This window comes from Eumetopias jubatus, unplaced genomic scaffold (assembly GCF_037043125.1).
Source record: "Eumetopias jubatus isolate StellerSeaLion01/CBP00866 unplaced genomic scaffold, mEumJub1_p1.0 scaffold_10, whole genome shotgun sequence".
Lineage (NCBI taxonomy): Eukaryota > Metazoa > Chordata > Mammalia > Carnivora > Otariidae > Eumetopias > Eumetopias jubatus.
The window spans coordinates 64701413-64707284 of NW_028274816.1; positions in this window are offsets into that span (position 1 = coordinate 64701413).

Below are 5872 nucleotides of genomic sequence, written 5' to 3' on the forward strand. Positions count from 1 at the left end.
CGTCCTGCGGAACGACCCGGGACCCGCCACCCCCGCTGCCGAGTTCCCCAGATGACAGCGACCCCTGGCGGACTCGTCCTGTAGGCGACCCGGACCCGCCGCGTCTCGGGGTGTCGCCGCGCCTAGCGCTTACCCCGGGTGACAGCGACCTCCGAAGGGCTCGTCCTGCGGAGGGCCCCGGGACCCGCTGCGTCTCCCCCGTGTCGCTGTGCCTGCCGCGTTCCCCGAGTGACAGCGACCCCCGAAGGGCTCGTCCTTGGGGGCGACCCGGGACCCGTCACCCCTGCCGCCGCGTTCCCCGGGTGACAGTGACCCCCGAAGGGCTCTTCCTGCAGACGACCCGGGACCCTCCGCGTCTCCCGGGTTTCGCCGCGCCCGCCGCGTTCTCCGTGACAGCGACCCCCCGAAGGGCTTGTCCTGCGGAACGACCGGGCCCCGCCACTCCCGCCGCCACGTTCCCCGGGTGACAGCGACCCCTGGCGGACTCGTCCTGCAGGCGACCCGGGCCCCGCCGCGTCTCCCGGGTGTCGCTGCGCCTGGCGCTTTCCCCGGGTGACAGTGACCCCCGAAGGGCTCGTCCTGCGGGGCGACCCGGGCCCCGACGCGTCTCCCGGGTGTCGCCGCGCCTGGCGCTTACCCCGGGTGACAGTGACCCCCGAAGGGCTCGTCCCGCGGAGCGACCCGGGACCCGCCGTCCCCGCCGCCGCGTTGCCCGGGTGACAGCGACCCCTGGCGGACTCGTCCTGCAGGCGACCCGGACCCGCCACGTCTCCGACTGTCGCCGCGCCGGCCGCGTTCCTTGGGTGACAGCGACCCCCAGCGCCGCGCTCAGCTCGGCGGTCGGCCGTCTGTGCTCCGCAAGCTACAGAAGAGGAGTTTCGCCGGCGCCACCGGTTCCAGGAGCCTTCCCCGGGGCGCCAGGTCGGCCTCGGTGCCTTTGACCTGGCCGCCCTCCCGCGCTCCGCGGGAGGCTTGCGGCCCGCCCAGCCCCTGGAAGCCTGGCACACGCGTGGGGTTCTTTTATGTGGAACTTTCTTTTTTCTTCTTTTTTTTTTTTTGTCCCCCCATTCCTTTTTCACGACAAAGTACACACAACATAAAACTTGCCATTTTAACTACTTAAAATGCACAATTCAGTGGCATTAAGTACATGCATAACGTTGTGCAACCATCACCACCCTGTATTCTGGAATTCTGGAATATTTTCATCACTCCCAAAATGGGTTCCCCATACCCATTAGCAGTCACTCCCCATCTCCCCTCTCTCAGCCCCTGACACCTATTAATCTGCTTTCTTTCTGGATGGATTTCGGGCAGGGTTTTTAGGTCCAACCAAATCTGACCAGCACGTGATTTTGATTCACAGAATGATTTTTTTTTTTAGCTAAATGCCAACATTTTTCAAATCATAGATGTCACATAAAAATCTGGCATTATCGTCACCCTGGATTTCCCAAGAGCAGGTGTGGGGTCTCCCAAGCACCTCAGTTTACCCTACCACCTCTGGGGACAGCGTGTGCGCACCTGGATTCGGCTTTTCATCCATCCCCAGCTCTTCATCGCTGGGCACCACTTGCCCCATGTAAATGAAAGCCTTACAAGTGTTTTTGTTCTTTTATTTTGTTTTTTGAACTTTACTTGGAAATAGTGTTGGATTGACTCTGACCACATGTCAGCAGAGACCTCCTTTAAATCATCCATAAGTTGCCTTTCAACTGGAAAAGCCCTTGGATCTGCCCTGCCCAGCCCACTGCGGCTTCTCCACCACGCTGCCTCCTGCACCCCACTTGTAGCCTCCGGCCCCTAGCTCCGTCCTGGGCCACGCAGATGCCTCCACTGCCTTTGCACCCTTCGCCGTGCTTGCCTTCTTGGAATTCTCACTAGCTGGGCCTCCAGACCTTGCTTGTGGCTCACTCCAGCATCCTGGCTTATCCTTGAAGTCCTCACTGGGGGCTTCTGGCTCTACTCCATGCCTTAATTTCTGGTGGGCTCCAGCTCTTTCCTAAGCACCTTCTTTCTCATCCTGCTGAGGCAGGGTTTCTTCCTTGGAGCTCAGGTGACAAGGGTAGGGGTCTTGGCCCTACAGTCAGCCCCTGATTCTTCAGGTACAGCACACATGACGGACAGGTTTGTTTAAAATGACAGGACATGTGGACAAAGAAATCGCAGTGTCCCCACTTGTTGGGGGCCAGAGGTTTATTCCAATGCATTTTTCATTCTAATTCCCCCTAAGCCAGAGGCACATTCACCGCTCTCTGGGTTGAAGCAGGATTGTACGAGAGAGTGGAGGCTGCTGCCCACAAGACGTCAGTCAGGCCCCTCACTGCCATGGGCCCCAGCCATCCTCACGCCAACAGGTCCAAAGATGGGGTTCTCGGAAGATGTCTGCCCGGGCATCCCGCAGACCAACTGCCCTCCAGAGACATCTGCCTGATGTCCCTCAGTCCCCCATCTGAGCTTGTCCAAAGAACTCTTGATGGAAAGAAAAACAACTGCCTCCCCTATGCCATCCCTCCACCCTCCAAGGCCCAAGGATCACCCTGTTCTCTCCTCTCCTCTGCACTTAGCTGCCCCAGCCTCCCTTTCTTCTATCTTCTTTTTTACATCTTTGAATGTCTGCAGCTGCCTCTAAGCAAACTCTGCCTCCAGCCCATTTCCCTCCATTCCATCCAATACCAGCAGCCGCCAGGATCCCTCTGAAACAGCCACACTGAGATGACATAAAGCCCAGCCGACCAGTTCCCTCGAATCCCTTCCTGCTTCAGTAGCCCCCAGCGCTGGGGTGGTGTAGGCTGGCCTCCTGCACCCACTCTGCCCCTGCCTGTCTCCACAGTGACTCCCATGCTGGGCCTCCTCCCCTCAAGGGCTGCCTCCTCTGCCCAGAACAGTCTTCACTGGAGCATTTTACCAGTGCCCAGCACAGAGCAGCCCTTTGCGAGTGAGAATGGGTGAATGGTAATCACATGAGTAAGTGAGCTGCAGCCACTGCCAAGACCCCACCTCAGGGCTTCAGTGATCAGCCAAGGAACCTTACTTGGACCTCTGAGGAGATGGGGTGGCAGGAAGCACCACGGAAGGCCACCCTCAACACTCTCTGCCTTGGCTGACACAGGCACGGATTGGCCCAGGGTCCTGGCCCTGAAGAGTCACTCCTCAGAATCCCGATTCACCAAAGCTGCTAAATTGAGTTAACCGCCCAGCCTGCCTAGTCCCAAGATGCTGCTCAAGCTGTAGTGAGGTAGACCACCAGCCCCCCTCTTCTCTTTCTGCTCACTCCATGCATGCTTGGCTCACGCTCCGCTTTCGTCTGCCAGTGTCCCCTGCAGGACCCCAACACCTGCCCACTGGGACACTCCTCAGCCTCCTTGTCTGTCCTCCAGCGCTTGTCACAGAGCATCTGCTGGGCCAGGTACTGGGTGCTGTGATGCAGTGCAAGTCCTCATCATCTCCCGCTCCAGAACCAGAGGCAAACATACCACCCTCCTCCCCACCACAGTCAGGGCCTCTGGGAGCAGAGGCCTGGGCACTGCTAGGCTTTGAGGCTCCCAAAATGATTTTTTTTTTTTTAAAAAAGGATGAAATATATATACAAGGCTAAACACTGTAATATATTTAAATGTATATATCGAACAATTTAACAAAAATTGTGTAATGAAGTTGTGCTATCCATGACATGATTATAGAATTCCTTGAAACCTACACTGATTCCTAATGCAACTGCTCCTGGTGCGGTCCTGTCACAACCAGGTGGAGGCGACCCCTGTGGTTAGAGGAAGCTGAGATTGGCATAAGTGGGGCCCAGCCACTGGCTACAACATGGTCTGGAGGGGTGGAGGCAACACAGAGCTAGCCTTCAGATCATCTTGTTTAATTGATAGTGTTTTTAAACTCTTTGAATTTCCTGTGAATCAAGAGATTTCACACACAAATCCAAATCTTTGGCTTCTTTTGAGAAGTACAGACCTGGTACACTGGGCTTACCTGTTCACATGGCACCAGTTGGTTGAGACCATCAGCACCCATCCCTTTAGAGCCCAGCCCCCGCAGGCATTTGAGTTTGTGAAAGCTGGTTGGAAATAAACAAGGATTAGGAGGGTAGAGGAAGGTAACAGAGGGGCAAGTCCCAAGGGAGCTAAGCAGGGCAACCTGGCTCAATATTAGGGCTGGGGTATGTCCCCATGAGCAGGCAAGTCTGTGTGGCACCACAATCAACAGCTCATTACCAGGACTCTGCGCAGACCTTTTGGGGAAAAGATTTCATCATGAGTAGTGTGTACACGCCTTCTGATACAGTAAAAGGAGGGTGGGGGAAGAGTACACATTTTGTGGAAGAAAAAACTAACAGAAAAAATAAGTCTCTTTTTGCATTTTGGTTTGCAGGTGAAAGAACTGATAACTGGCATTTTACATATATTTTAAAGCCTTCATACTGTAGTACAGAGAAGAGAAGGTGGGCTTTCAGTATGACAATCACAAATGTGGGCCTTTATGTCTTTGAATGTACAAAACACTTTAAAGAAAAGCCGTTAAGCTTGTCTTTGCCTTGTTTACATCAGTGCATTCTGATTTTGAGCCATCCATCATATTTTTTCCTAACAACCACCGCTGTTGGGCTTACGAAATTTAAAGTCTTTTACTCATTGAGAACCAGCCTAATATTTTAAGTGTCTTTATGTGTAAAGAGAAGGTAGCCAGCTAGGTTTTTCCCTAACGTGAGAATTCCTACTGTCTTCTCTGCTGTTTTCAGAGTCAGAGTTGTTTCAAATTGTTGTTACAGTCAAAGAAAAAATGCCCTTGCCTTGACACTTTTTCTCAGCTTCAAATCCAGCATGCAAGCCCTGACTTGAATCAATTAGTCTTTCTTAATGGGGCAAGTGCACATGGCTCAGCCTTGGTTAGACTCTTTCCACTCACTGCTCTAGGGATGGTCCATGCACATCAGTGAAAGGAAGTCTGGCTTGAGTGGGTGAATGGCGGAGGCGCACACCTTGTCCACTGGCGCCTGGTCCACCGTTGGCTGCCGTAACCTGGGCCCAGCGCCTGGCAAGCCCTGGTCAATGTTCGGCCAATGACGAATTCAGTCAACGAGGACACATCAGCTTTGAATATTATGCTGCTGTTCCAATGCACACACCTGACAGTGATGTAAAACGTGTCTACCGCGGGATGTTTCTACAACCACGTCCTAAATAGGACGGGTCGGCGTGGCACAATGTAAACGGCTCTTGTTGTTTGGCATCTTAGCGAATGTATCTAATTTTGTGTGTCATTTTCGTGTCTTGCACACTTTTTGTCGTTTTTTGGAAACACAAGTTTGTTCTACAACAATAAAGTTTACGGCACAGTTTCCAATACGAAAGCAGTATGTCGTGGCTCCCAGAGGACTCACCTCACTCACAGGCCCTGCCCACGCGGCCTCAGCCCGGCTGCGCCCCCCTCGCGGACACTGCTCCTCGGGATCTTCCCACGGCCTCTGCTCAGCGTCCTCCCCGACCCCCCTGACCGCTCTGTCTACACTGGTCCCCGGCCAGTTACCGCTGTAAGAGCGCGGGGGCGACGTTCGCGGGACCCACGGCACAGCCCGCGGGGACCGGACACTCGTGACCACGCCACGAGCACGGTCGTCGAAACTCGAACTCGATTCCCCCACGACCGGACGGCTGGGGCAGAAGTGCCCGGAACCCGCGCGCGGGCCTCTGGAAGTTGTAGTTCGGCGCCCGCCTGCGCAGGCGCAGTCCCGGCCAAACGCGGGCGTGGCCTCCGTCCGGCCATCAGACAAGGGAAGGCGGCGTGGAAGGGTTTTGGGGCGGGGAGGGGAGGCTAAGGCCGGCGGGGGTCCTCGAGGCCGAGCTCGTACTCCGAACGCACGAGC